This window comes from Tyto alba, unplaced genomic scaffold, assembly GCF_018691265.1.
Source record: "Tyto alba isolate M040663 unplaced genomic scaffold, T.alba_DEE_v4.0 Super-Scaffold_3, whole genome shotgun sequence".
Lineage (NCBI taxonomy): Eukaryota > Metazoa > Chordata > Aves > Strigiformes > Tytonidae > Tyto > Tyto alba.
In genome coordinates this window covers 20,571,596-20,584,909 of record NW_024881304.1, presented here as the reverse complement: position 1 = coordinate 20,584,909, position 13,314 = coordinate 20,571,596, and the positions used below count along the sequence as shown (strand labels likewise).

General features: G+C 43.3%; 1 protein-coding gene across 12 annotated transcripts in view; it reads left to right on the top strand.

The window, feature by feature from the left end:
• TMCC1 (transmembrane and coiled-coil domain family 1) overlaps positions 1-13,314 on the top strand; it is a 190,279-nt gene that overhangs the window by 41,525 nt on the left and 135,440 nt on the right. For 11 of the 12 annotated variants that reach the window (XR_004406397.2, XR_004406394.2, XR_004406393.2 and 8 more), the window contains one exon: positions 3,624-3,709. The gene's annotated coding sequence lies outside the window, so the exon portion shown is untranslated. Of the gene's footprint in view, positions 1-3,623; positions 3,710-7,317; positions 7,454-13,314 lie in introns of those variants that run through there. The other variant, XR_004406396.1, reaches the window with a different exon arrangement.

The window sequence follows — 13,314 nt, the reverse complement described above, 5'->3', positions numbered from 1 at the left end:
TAGTAGCAATTGCTTCAGCAATATTCTAGAAGGTTTAGAGTAAGTGGCCACTACAAACTTAGTGTTCTTTATAGTAAACACAGAATAAATGGGATTTTAACTTAGATTAGCAGCTCAAGGTCATGTTTATAGATAAGACTGCCATTCTGTGACCTACTCAGAATACCCATACACTAGTTAGTGTGAGTTGAAACCCAATGAAGAGAACGGATGATTTTCAAGTATAAGCATGCATTCCCTAATGTTTAACATTGTGAAATGGTATGTCCTGGAGCACTGGACAAAATGGCATAGTTAAGCTTCACTGAGTGGAACTAAGCTAAGGGAGTGGACAGGTGACGTAGGGCATCTCTACTCTAGCATTTTAGTTCAGGTCAGAAGAGCACTTTTGAAGCAAAATTCCCAGTCATCTCCACTTACAGCACTTGGATCGCGTTGCAAAGCACCAGAACACAAAATAAAAGCTTTTGGTTCATGCCTCCTCATAGCTCTGGATTCTAAAAACTGAATTATCCACAAGCTGAGTATTCTTAAAGGAGTCCTGCTTTCTTCTAGAACTGCCTTGGCATTCACAGCAGAGAGTACTGTTTTGTACTTCAAGAACTCAAGAACATCTGGAAAGAAAGTTAAACACATCTCGGCATCTCTTGCTGTATTAGCTGTTCAGTATCGTGCTGTGCTGTTGCTGAAACCAGAGGTGCTCCAAGAATGAATTAGAAAGCAACAATCAGTAACTTGTATCAGGCACTGATTTCTGAGTTATTAAATGTGTAAATACTACTAGAATTAATATTTGCTCACAACCCAGCAAACAGCAAAGATTGCACAAGGCAGTACTTGAAGTGAAAGGAAGAATTATGTCCCAGCTCATCAAGAGACAGGCTGCTGGGAGGCTCAGGAGATGGGACAAAAGCAGTGGTTGCTGGATCAATGGGATGTGGGAGCTGGGATCAGCTGCCTCTCATGGAAGTAAAATCTTGCTTCTGGCTTCTTCCGAGTTCTTGCTTCAGGGCTCAGGTTTGTATTTTTAGGATTGTGTGGCTGAAATGACAAGCGATAAGAATCTAGGCATGCTAGGGAGCATATACATGGCAAAGAGGTTGGTTCAGTTGTAGACAGCTGTGAGTGATAGCTGTTAATGCTGTATTTAGATAGGGACATCTTGAAATGGACTCACAAAATCTTTAGCATGGGAAAAAAAAAAAAACCCAAGGGAATTGTGGGCAGAAGAAATGCATCACTTTGGGACAGAGAAAGCCTTGAAGTAATGCGGATGTGGGTAGCTGACATTGGAATTGTCATCTGTTTTATAAGGGAGGTTGAAGGCAAAGGGGCCTAGGAGAGTCCTTGGTACCAGATGCCTGTTGATGAGTGTGGCTCAAGGGTAAACGTCCTCCTTACTTGTATTACTGTAGACCAACCTCATAGTTTCTGATCTGCAGTGGTATTTAGAAAAATGACGAGGAGTAGGAGTCTGTGCGGACTCTTTGCCTATATGCTGTACACCAACCTTGGGTCAGGGGAAATTAGCAGAGCTATGTGAAAGCATTAACCTTACTCCTGTGCTTACCATCTCAAGGAATAGGGAACGTGAGCAGCATAGGAAGTGTGTTTATACAAATGCTTCTTATGAATGGAAAACTACATTTCTGTCCTGTTCTAATGGATAGCATACTATGACTATCTTAATGTTCTCTCCTTTGAGGACCTAATTACTTGTGTAATTACTTGTACATTTGATGACTTAATTTGCTCTTAGATTATGGTGATGGGACCAACATTTCTGAAGCCACCTTCCAGAGTGACTTAGGTTTCAACCTTCCCTAGATGTTGGCATAATTACGTTTTTCTGCCCATAAACTAGAAGGGGCTTTTACAGGTCTCTGCAGCTAATCTATGCACCTATTGTGAAATGTCCATACATGAGGATATTTTCTGGGGTGATTTTTCTCCAGGGTCCTTGCAAATGCTTCTAACTAAGCAAAGTCACTGAACCTGAACTTCATCTCAATTCAGTGGCAGTCCTCCTGGTTCTCAGGAGTATGAGAGTTTAGGCTTGACTTGTTCAAACTCTGATTTTTTTATTCCAGTAATGTTGATAGAAGCCCTGTAGCCTGTCTAACAACAGGGACAGAGCACAAATAACAAACAGTTTCTGCTTTTAAAGAGACTCACACATCCAACTAAGGAAAAACAATCAATGACAATTTAGATGCTTCTGACTGAACAAGATGTCTTTAAATTAAGTCTCAATACTTCTCGTATGAGACTTGAAAATAAGAACACTCTGACTTCCTAATTTAGCCACTAAACAGCAGAAAAAGAAGTTTTATTGGGTTGTTTGGCCAGGTGACAGGCCTTATATTTTCACCAGGGTTCTTTGTCAGGGAAGCATTTTTCCTCAGGGTATCTGTCACAGTGAACAAACTACCTGTAGGGGAGCATAAGAACTGATGAGAAAACTAGAATACTCAATTGGTGACCTTGTAATTAAGCAGCAGTTGATGATAATTCTTGGATTATTATCTTGGTTCAAGGAACTCATTAGTTTTCTAATTGCTGTTGCAAGAGACAGAGCATGGTCACACAGCTGGAGGCATAGAGAGGGTAGAATTGGGGCAGTCTGGTTTGAGACCAGTATCAGCTAGGTCACTATTAAGCATAATCAGATCTAATTGCAAGTAATCACGGAAAATGACAGTCTCATACCTCTTTCTTCCTATCCATACCATGTTCCTGCTTGTATAAATTGTAGGGATTGCTCAGCCCCAGTTGATTTAATTCAGTATACTGATCAGATGGATCAAGAAGGGTCAGAATGTCTTGGCACAGGGCTAGGAGAAAGGAAGTTCTAGGAAAAAGACGGAAATATTTACTCTGCCTTCATCCTGATGTAATAAGATTTGCTTCTCAGTGCAGGTAATTCTAGGATTGCAACAAATTGTGCTGTTAATTTTTGCTTATTTTATCAAGGGCAGGGGCTACTGTTATCTGCTTATTTAGAAAAGTAAGATCCCAAACATCTATTTAATTACCGCTTGCCAAAGAGAATTCCAGGGCTTCTGGGGCTGGTCTGTGACATTGTTCTTCCCAGGATGCTTCCAGATAGAATTGGAACACAACTCAATTACGCTTAACTATGATGAGGCAGTGAAGTGAGTAGTAAATATTAATGTTTCATTAGCAGCTCTGCAATTAATTTAGATATGTATTTCTGCACAAAGGAGAAAATGTTGCACTCTTTAATGATAGCACTGCCCCATGTAATAATTACGGTTTGCAGCCCAACATGGAGCTTCTGGCAGCGTGGACCTGGCCTGCAAAGCACTGAACCCCTGATGTAGGGAGGGGAAGACCAAATGAAACGGACATATTGGGAACACATCTCAGATGGCCTTTAGGTATTTGTTGGCAGAAGGAAGTATTTTTTCTGATTCTCTCTTTGGCGTGGGTCACAGCACCTGCAGGCAGTTTGTAGCCAGACTTCTGCCTGCTCTCTCTTCCTCCTTATCCACAGACAGTGTAATGACCAAGCAAGGCCAGTGACTTTGGAGACAGAACTCTGTATTGGAAGGAGTCAGTTACCTTTCAAACTACAATGCCTTTGCTTTTTCTGTTCTTAGATTAGTCTGGGAGCTGCTTCTTCAGAGCTGATGAACTCCCTCTTGAAGCTGTTGTACCAGGCATCTGTAAACATCACACCAATTAGGTGAGTGCTGGTTTTTTAGCAATTGTTGTTTTATCAAAAGAAAATATAACTTCTCTTCATACACTGCTCTTTCTGCTTTGATAACAACAACCCAGTTGCACATTTATGGTGGTTCAAACAAAGAATTTCTGAGAACAGAAAGGTTTTTGCATACAGTTTGTATTTTACAGAGGTTAGACAAAAGAAGCAGCCTAAATCCTTAAAACAGGGTAGATCACAATAAGGAGAAACTCTTTGTGGTAAGTCACTGCTGCATCCCAACTACTTCTACACTGACAACTCCAGAGAACTATCTGAGTTGCTTTCGGGGATGTTCCTGGGATCTTAGAGCCTGGCACAACATGAGGAGCAATCTTCATGATGGTTTTTTAGTCAACTAGTTGACTTTTAGCCTTTCCTAGCATTGGCTTAGCTGCCTGGAAGTCACCAGACAGCCACAGGAGGACACATGGTGTGGCCTGTTGTGTTTTGAAAATGATGACCAAGACTGACTGCATTGTCACGTGCCACACTGTTGTTCATGTGCAGTAGCTGTGCTCCTGTGCATGGTGCTGTACCAACATGTAGAACAGTATCACTCAGAACATGTTAGCTGTAACACTTTATACAAGCTTATTTTCTCTCCCAGAGGTAGCTCTGATCTTCCTCAGTGTCTAATTCGTGTCCTAGTTTACTACCTTGTTATTCTCTCAGTCATGGCTCTTGGACACAGAAAGGAAAATGTCAGTTTTGCAGTAACTTTTTTATGCAAGTCCACCACTAAGCAATAAAATAGTACTTCCTACTTTCTTCTCCAGTTGGTTAAATGACTGTTTCTTTTAGGTTTTAATTAAAAGTTCCCTTATTAATCAAGCTGTTAATGTGTACTGCTGTTGATAATTATTGAGCAGAGAACAGTGGGCATAGGAATTCACTTATGTGTAAGGAGATTACAAAATAATTTGTAGGGATGCTATTGGCAATCGTAGCACTTCATAGCACACAGTTTGTCATACAGTACTGTCTTAGACCAGTGGTCCATCAAATTCAATCCTCCAGGACTGCACAAGATGTGCTGGTGTACTTAATTTACTCTGTTCAAAAACATTAATGCTCTTCAACAAAAATGTCTTACAAGAGAGAAATGAAAGCAGCCATAGTGGTAATACGTGAAAACATATATTTCCTTCCCACTCACATGGAATTCTACAGTCAACAAACTTACTAAAAGCTCTTCATCCCAGTGCCTATCTTCCTACCCTTTGGCTTCCCTGTTGAAACAGATGTCCCTTGGACCTTATCTAGCCAGATAAGCAGACTGTGACCCCTAAGACTGAGCATATTTCAAAGGTAAACATGCCATGAATATCCTGGCAGAAGGCTTCTCTCTTCTAGTTTTATCCTATAAGTAATGGTAGTTGTAGTGAGGTAATGTAGGGAGAGAAGTGACTTCTTAATGGCAATGGAAGATGTAAGTTGGGCTTTATATATCAAAGTCTTACTCTTATAACACTCACACAGTGAAATAGGAAATGGTGGAACTAGAAGCTATCCACTTACACTGTGTGGTTCACATTTTCAGCAGGGCTTCATCCAATCGTTTTGTGCTACTGGTTCTGACCTGAAATAAACCATATGCACTTGTGTTAGGAATTAGAAGCCTTAATATGGAAGGAGTCCGTTCTGGAAGGAAAATGGAAACTTGGTTACCTGGGATATGGATAAGGCTGAGGTACCCAATGACTTTTTTGCCTCAGTCTTTACTGGCAAGGGCTCCAGTCACACCGCCCAAGACACAGAAGGCAAAGGTGGGGACAGGGAGAATGAAGAATCATCCAGTGTAAGAGAAGATCAGGTTCGAGAACATCTCAGGAACCCGAAGGTGCACAGGTCCGTGGGACCTGATGAGATGCATCTGCGGGTCCTGAGGGAACACCGGTGGATGAAGTGGCTAAGCCACTATCCACCATATTTGAGAAGTTGCAGCAATCCAGTTAAGTTCCCGCTGACTGGAAAAGGGGAAACATAACCCCCCATTTTTAAAAAGGGAAATAAAGAGGACCCAGAGAACTACAGGCCAGTCAGTCTCACCTCTGTGCCTGGCAAGATCATGGAGCAGATCTTCCAGGAAACTATTCTGGGGCACATGGAAGATAAGGAGGTGATTGGTGACAGCCAGCATGGTTTCACTAAGGGCAAATAGTGCCTGATGAATTTGGTGGCCTTCTACGATGGGGTTACAGCGTTGGGAGGAGCAGGAGTAGTAGTGGATGGAAAACTGCCTGTGAGGAAGCCCCGTGCGCTGGCAGCCCAGAACCCACCCATGCCCTGGGCTGCAGCCAGAGCAGGGGGGGCAGCAGGGCCAGGGAGGGGATTCTCCCCCTCTGCTCCGCTCTGGGGAGACCCCCCTGCAGTGCTGGGGCCAGCTCGGGGGCCCCCAACAGCAGAAGGACCCGGAGCTGCTCGAGCGGGGCCAGAGGAGGCCACGGAGATGCTGGGGGGGCTGGAGCAGCTCCCCTGGGGGGCCGGGCTGAGAGAGTTGGGGGGGTTCAGCCTGGAGAGGAGAAGGCTCCGGGGAGCCCTTCGAGCGGCCTCCCAGGGCTTAAAGGGGGGGCAGGGGAGGTGGGGAGGGACTCTGGATCAGGGGGTGAGAGTAGGACGAGGGGTGATGGTTTTAAACTGCCAGAGGGCAGATTTAGGTGAGATCTAAGGCAGAAATTGTTCCCTGTGCGGGGGGGAGGCGCTGGCCCAGGGTGCCCAGAGCAGCTGCGGCTGCCCCCTCCCTGGAAGGGTTCAAGGCCAGGTTGGACGGGGCTGGGAGCCCCCTGGGCTGGGGGAAGGGGGCCCTGCCTGGGGCAGGGGCGGGCACTGGGGGGGCTTTGAGGTCCCTTCCCGCCCAGACCATTGTATGATTCTAGGAAAATGCTACTCATTTGAGCCACAAAAGAGAAGCTGCCAAGTTGCTCTCAGAAATATCAAAAAGTTAATCTGGTATGGAAATAAGAGCCAGAGTGATTAAGAATTGATTTGCAAAGCAAGGATTACAAACTTGTTTGTTTTCTCACACCTGCTCTCCACTTCAGCAGTACAACAAAGGAAGGCGTACCTAATGCACCTTTCCACTAATTGGATAATGCACTCAAGAGAATATGATCAACTGAGGCTTTTAAGATCACACCATCATTTGCCCAATTATACCTAATGACAACTCATTGTTCCTGCAAAATGTGTCTTTATTCCTTGATAGGTTACATTTCCTTTCAGCCTTTCACCTATTGATCCAGCAGTACGTAATGTAAAAAAAACTTCTTTGTTGGTATCTTGTTTATGAGACCATAAAAATATTTTATGTCGTCATCTCAGTGTCTGACCAAGTCAGTGAGAGAAAAAGTTTGTTGTATGGAGAATGAAAAATTTTACCTATCTTTGTAGAACAAAGCAATAAACAGAATGCCTGTGTGGTTTGGGCTATACAGATAATTCATGTTCTGTATTCACTATTTCTTGCTGCTTTGATTTCATAAAGCATCTTCAACTATGTGAAGAAGGTGCCTGCACTACATAGCACTTCGAGTAAATGATAGTTTTAATCTTGGACTCTAAGTAAGTATATACACACTTCATTACAGAAATCGAGATGTTTGCTGAGCAAAGCTGCAGCATCAAGAAGCTTGAGGGATATTCACTTTTTTTTGTGGGGATGGAAGAGATTGAAGAAAGCTGATGAAATGATGCATCCCTAAATAAAACATCTTTGTGCCTGTCTTCTCTGAGCATTCATGACTACAAGTACAGGTAGACGAGTAAGGGCAGGGTTGGATTCTGATTGCTTTCACAAATTGTCTCCCTAGTTATTTTTCCTAGATGTAAATTGCAACAGAAGAAATACTTTTTTTTTACAAATGCAGAACCCTTTTATAACTTCATAGTTGTCACGCTAGCATACTGCTGTCATTCAGCACTTTCTCGTAGGGTTAACCTCAATCCACTGCTGTGGCTGATGTGATCTCCAGACCCTTGCCTAAATGAAAAAAATGCATCCTTGCCCTTTCCAGAAATAATCCTGACCTTTGCCCAACCCTGACTGTGATGTAGATCCATTGCTAAGGGAATAGTTTCAGTACTGGCCAGCACACTACTTCTGTTTTCAATAGTTCCCTCCAGAGCCTGTTACAGAATATGAGCATTCCTGTGTCACCTGCATGCTGCCCCACCTGTCCCTTTTCCCAGCTCTCCCCGTGGAATAGCTGGACCTGGTTCTATTGACTTGAGTGATTTTATTAGGTCTTTTCTTCAGTTAGATGAACTTCAAGACTGAACAGCACATCCAGCCAGTAGGTCTTACAACCTGGTATTGGTGTGATTGAGATCAGCTTCTGGCCTAGTGGGACCTACTCAGTCCTGCCCTGGTTGCTGCACTTGGGTACTGAAGTGTGATCCTTGGTCAGAAAGGCTCCTGCCCTGCTGGCCTTGTTGCCACTCACCTCCTGGTTCTCCATCCCTCAGTGAGCCTCTGGCCTCACTGCTCCCTGACAGGTTTACTCAGCCCCTGGATGAAAAGGAGAACTTGGATATCTATCCCTGTTTCTGCTCAAAGGCAGCTTCATGACAAGCATCCTATAGGCATTATGCCTGACTTGATGTGACATAGAGGGGAAATCTTCCAGCCTCAGTGTGTGGGACAGTGTGAAGTTAATACTGACATTCATTACAAATGCTGTACATCCAAGGCTTCATGTCATGTCCTGGCTGAGACCTAAATGAGTGTAAAGCAGCTGACAGCATTCTCACCACCATGGCAAATCATTTCATTGGGCTCCTGATGAACAGCAAGTGATGCAGAGGTGCCGAGGCATGACAGGAACACACAGCAGGAGGCCATGAAAGACACTATTGATCCAGTCTCTGGAATGAGATGTCCCAGAATAATTATGATCAACCACAGGGTTTACTTACTCAGGAACAGGGGATCAATATTCAGACAGACAGCTTGGGAAGAATAGTTTGGTGGCATAATGAGTCTCTTTGCAACAAGAGTGCTAAACTCCCAGTTCTCATACACTGGGAGAAGAAAAAACGTGTTTCCATTTTTCAGTGTAAGTAAAACTTGCCAGTTCAATGTCAGTGAAACTTGCCTCAAACTCATTGAGGATGCATGCAGAAAATTAAGTCTGTGGATACACAATGGATTCAAATAAGCCAGCACAGTGTAGTCAGTTGCATTTCTCAAAAAAAACCTCGGTGCTTTCAAGCTTCACAAAAGAAGTACAGAGCCCATGTATATTCCCCCAGCTCAATTTATTGGTAAGAACCTTTGTGAGAACAAAATTGAATGTTCTTACAAGAAGGAGCCCACTGTACAGGGAGCAGTTCGGGAGAAATGCTGGAAGGAAAGACAACAATAATGACGAGGTTGCAAATTTAAAGATTGAGTAGTGTAAGATTACCTATTTAATGGGACATCGTGAGGAATTTAGGTTCCTCAGGCCTTTTGTTCTAGATCCATGTATGTAATAAGAAATGAGAAAACGCAAACACAGATACAAGCCAAAAGCAGCCATAAAATGTATAATTTCTATTTGTGCTGGGGGAGATCAAGTGTCATCAAATAAAATAACTCTTCTTCAGTATAATTGTTTCTTTCTATCAGCTCAGTATGTAAGTAGCAAAGAGGGATTTTGACTGATGCGGATTACTGTTTGACATTAATCCACTCTATCAGTGAGCTCCTACAGGATCTTGAGCAAGGCTTGTGAGACATTTGCACATGCCAGCCTACACTGCAGAGTACATCCAAAGCCTGATAAAGTGGCATGTGTGCTGGGCTGCTTGAGGTGAAGTAGTTAAGAATTAACGCATGCATGGCACGGTCAGAACTGCTGCTCACTCCTCCACAACCAGTTCCTACTGGAGCTCGTTCTGAGCAGGTCGTGGTGTCCTTCCTGCTTCGGTTCTTTCTGTCCTCTGAGAACCGCCTGGAATCCAAATCTGGGAGCAGGCCCTGATGCAAATCTAAGAACTCCTCTGCTGCCAGCTAGTCTCCCAAGCCTTCCTCCGTTCTCCTGATCTTCCAGCTGTAGTACCAGGCTAACCCAGCAGCTTGGCCCAGCGCTGCTATGTCTCTCCTTTATCCCACTTACTTTCTTCTTTCTCTTCTTTCTTACAGCTATTGTTTCAGCTTTTTTCTCATCTTTTCTTTGATTATTGGGCTGACTCTAGTGTCCTCCCTCACCAGAAGTTAAAATGTTTCTTCAATGATTTGTGACTAGCCTTTTCCTCTTGTCAGGGCCCTGCAGGCATGAATAGGCCGTCAGGGCCCTGAGCAGCCTGACCCTGGCCCGGGCCCTCCGCCCAGACCCCCTCCCTAGGGGCTCTTCAGGCAGCCGCGGGCCTTCCGTTCAGTTACACCCGTGTCCAGTTGGCCACAGGCCCTCTTGATCCAGACCCTGATCTGACTGGCTTCTCAGCCTGCTCTGTGACCGTGGACCTGGCCGTGACTTGTGGAGTAGACTTCCCAGCTGGACCTCAGACCTGCCTCATCACTACAAATCTCTCTAGTGATCTGGACTCCTGGTGGGACGTGGCCACAGCTGCTGGGCCTCTGCTGTTCGTGTTGTTCAGGTGCTGTGGGGTGGGCCCTGGCCTTTGGAGGCCTCTGTCCTGCTAACTGTACTGCTGTTTGGCTCCTGGCTCTCCATCCTTTGGTAAGCAGCCAGCCCTCGCTGCTTCCTGACAGTGACTCAGTAAAGCTTTTACTTTTTTACCCTTTTCCTGCCTTCTCCTATTATAAAGCATGCTGCTTAGGGATGGGAAGAGATCTGAGCAGTAAGACAATTTTAAAGCTGCAGTTGCAAAACAGAGGGGTGCCCTGTCACCAATTTACCCAGAGAGTTAGACATGTGCTAATCGGAAATAATTTCTGAACCTGTCTGACAAATGAGACCAGATGTGTGTGTGTTAATGCACAAATATCGGTAAATCAAAAATTGTCAAACAAGGGTGCGAGTTTTCTTTGGGGCTTCTTAGGTTTCCCAGGGGTGTGGTTTCTTCTTTTTATACTACTTTGGTGATACAAATCTCATTTCTTGTTTAGATGTGGTTCTAGAGAAAGCAACTATGTTTGCTATAAATTTCTGTTAGATCTAGTATAACTACATCCCCGTGAGAGTTTATATTAGATAACTGCTGAACCTCCCACCAACTTCAGTTTTTAGCACACTTACACACCTGGAGACTAAGAAATATTTGGATCTGCCCTAGAACTGTAAACGCATAAGAAAACAGGAAACAAAACGCACTGGAGGATCTGGTTTTCCCAGAGTCAAGCTTAACTCAGATAAAGCAACAGGCAAGATATTACTACACTTGAATGTAGAAACAAGGTTTATTAAGGTTCAAGCCAGTTTGGTTTGCACTTAAATTTATCCAGTGAGTATTTGTTATGACTAGGTCAAAACCCTATTCCATCATATGGTGGGGGCAGAATTCTAGTTGGAAAGTGCTTTTGTCCTGTTTTGTGTTTTGCTGTATTACTTGAACAATTTTCATGATGTTTCCTTACATCTACTCCATAGTTATACTACAAATCTAGGGTAAAACGTCCTTCTTATAAATTCAACCATAGAATATAAAGTGAAACGGGACTGTTGATTCCTTTTTCTTACTTCCTGCATAAAGTGGGCCTTCATCTTTGATTCAGGTTCTGTAAATGTTGTTACAATGCCATGCCCATTACAAGCTGATGATTCTTGCATGTAACGTGTAACATAGGGTCATTCTGTCACTTTAATAACAGTAATGCAGCTTACAGAGCTGTTAGGACTCATGATTTTCCCTGTCTATATAAGCTGGACATGTATCAGAATTAAAATCACATTCTAGTCGCCCCAATAGGCTAGTCTCTTGCTGTTACATTTCCAGTTACTGTGTTCACCTTCCAGTTTTCTTCCTATGGTCAAAAGGATCATATGGAAAGGAATTTGGGTCTAAGCAGAAAGTGGATTGAGATTCAAAGAGAAAATGCCAAATAAAGTACCCTTTCTAATTTGCATAATGCAAATATTTGAAAAGTGGGGGAAATACTGAATTTGCAGGAGGTTTACTGGAGGAGTACAGGATAATGTTAGACAGCAAACAGTGACAGTGAACAATAAGAGAGCCTGGGAGTAACACATTGATAAGTAAGGATTGCCTGAGTAATGAAAAGCAACTTAATTACCTAGTATTTAAAATGTTATGCCTCCTAGAGTTTCAGGCAGCCTCTTCATGTTTTGACTGCTTGGATGGGGTACTTTGAACCCATTTTTTTAGAATGGAAAAATCTACTCTTAACAGTAAGTTACATGACTTGATTTCCCACTTCGTCAAACTTGTGCTGTTTATAAGCCACGTCTAAGCAATTCAGAGGCTGCGATTCATCTGCCATGAGCAAATAATAAACAGAATGTGCAAGGATCTAGCTGCTTTGCGTTAGGGGCATTGAGCATCAGCTCAATGACATGAGAATTTAAAATCAGGCCATACACCAGCAAAGCTTAAAAGTGATGGGAGTTGCTGTACTGTAACGATTCTTATTGACCCATTTGTGTCGATGTGTACAGATAATTTCTGTTGAATGCTTTCCATTTAGACTTGGTCTTGGGCCCCCTTCGGGTGATAGTGCATAAGGTGTGGTGAGCTACACTGGTCGTGGGGGAAAGGATAAGGTATGGGCAGGCAAGTGAGTTATCCAAAGAGGCTAAGGTATGTACTGTGCTGGCTGTTCAGATAGGACATGCTTTTTCTGTAGTTTGTTCCTCTCCCACTGAGATACCCATTACTTGTATGTGCTTCAGGGCAGATAAACATGTGCAGGCTTCTAGCACACAGTGCATGACCCTGCGAGTTCACTGCCTGTCTCACTTCACAGTCCTTTACACAGCACAACTGAATTGGCTCCACAGGGCCTGATCTTCCTTCCAGCTATGTAGACTTTGCAGTTGAATTTGATCCACTTTGACTAGACTTGCACCCAAGTACTGAAGAAGGAATTGGAGTCTGATGCAGTCAGTCTACATGACAGACTTCTGTGGACCTCTGCTTGTGCAGGGTATGACAAAAGCTCATCTCTGCCTGGCCTTGCAGCACCAACAGAACTTCTCGATCTCTAGCAGTCTACCTTACTTTATTCAGATTTATGGTAGCCTTTTAAATAAATTTAAACAAAACTACAAGAAGTTCTCTTAGCTGAATTACAAACGACTAGTCTTCCTATGCTAGTGAAGTACTTCTACTAAACATAGAACAAAAATTTTAAGGTATACTTTAAAAAGATTGCAAGTGGATTTATATTACATGACTTACCTGTGAGTCAAGAATTGAGCTTGACCTGATACATTGTTCTCATCCTCTGTTCTTATGGTGCTATTTTACTGCAGGCTTAATTCCACACTGGTTAATTAACTGGAGTTTGTCAAGGGTAATTTCAGGTTGATGCACTGGGATTGAACTACGTAATATTGCATAGCCTTTGTGTAGCAGTCTGAACAGAAGCCCATTAAGTGCTCTAAACCTTGGTGCATCCCTAGGTGATGTAAACTGAGTGAGGCTGAAAATGTGGTGGACAGTTTTTAAAAGGAGGATTCTGA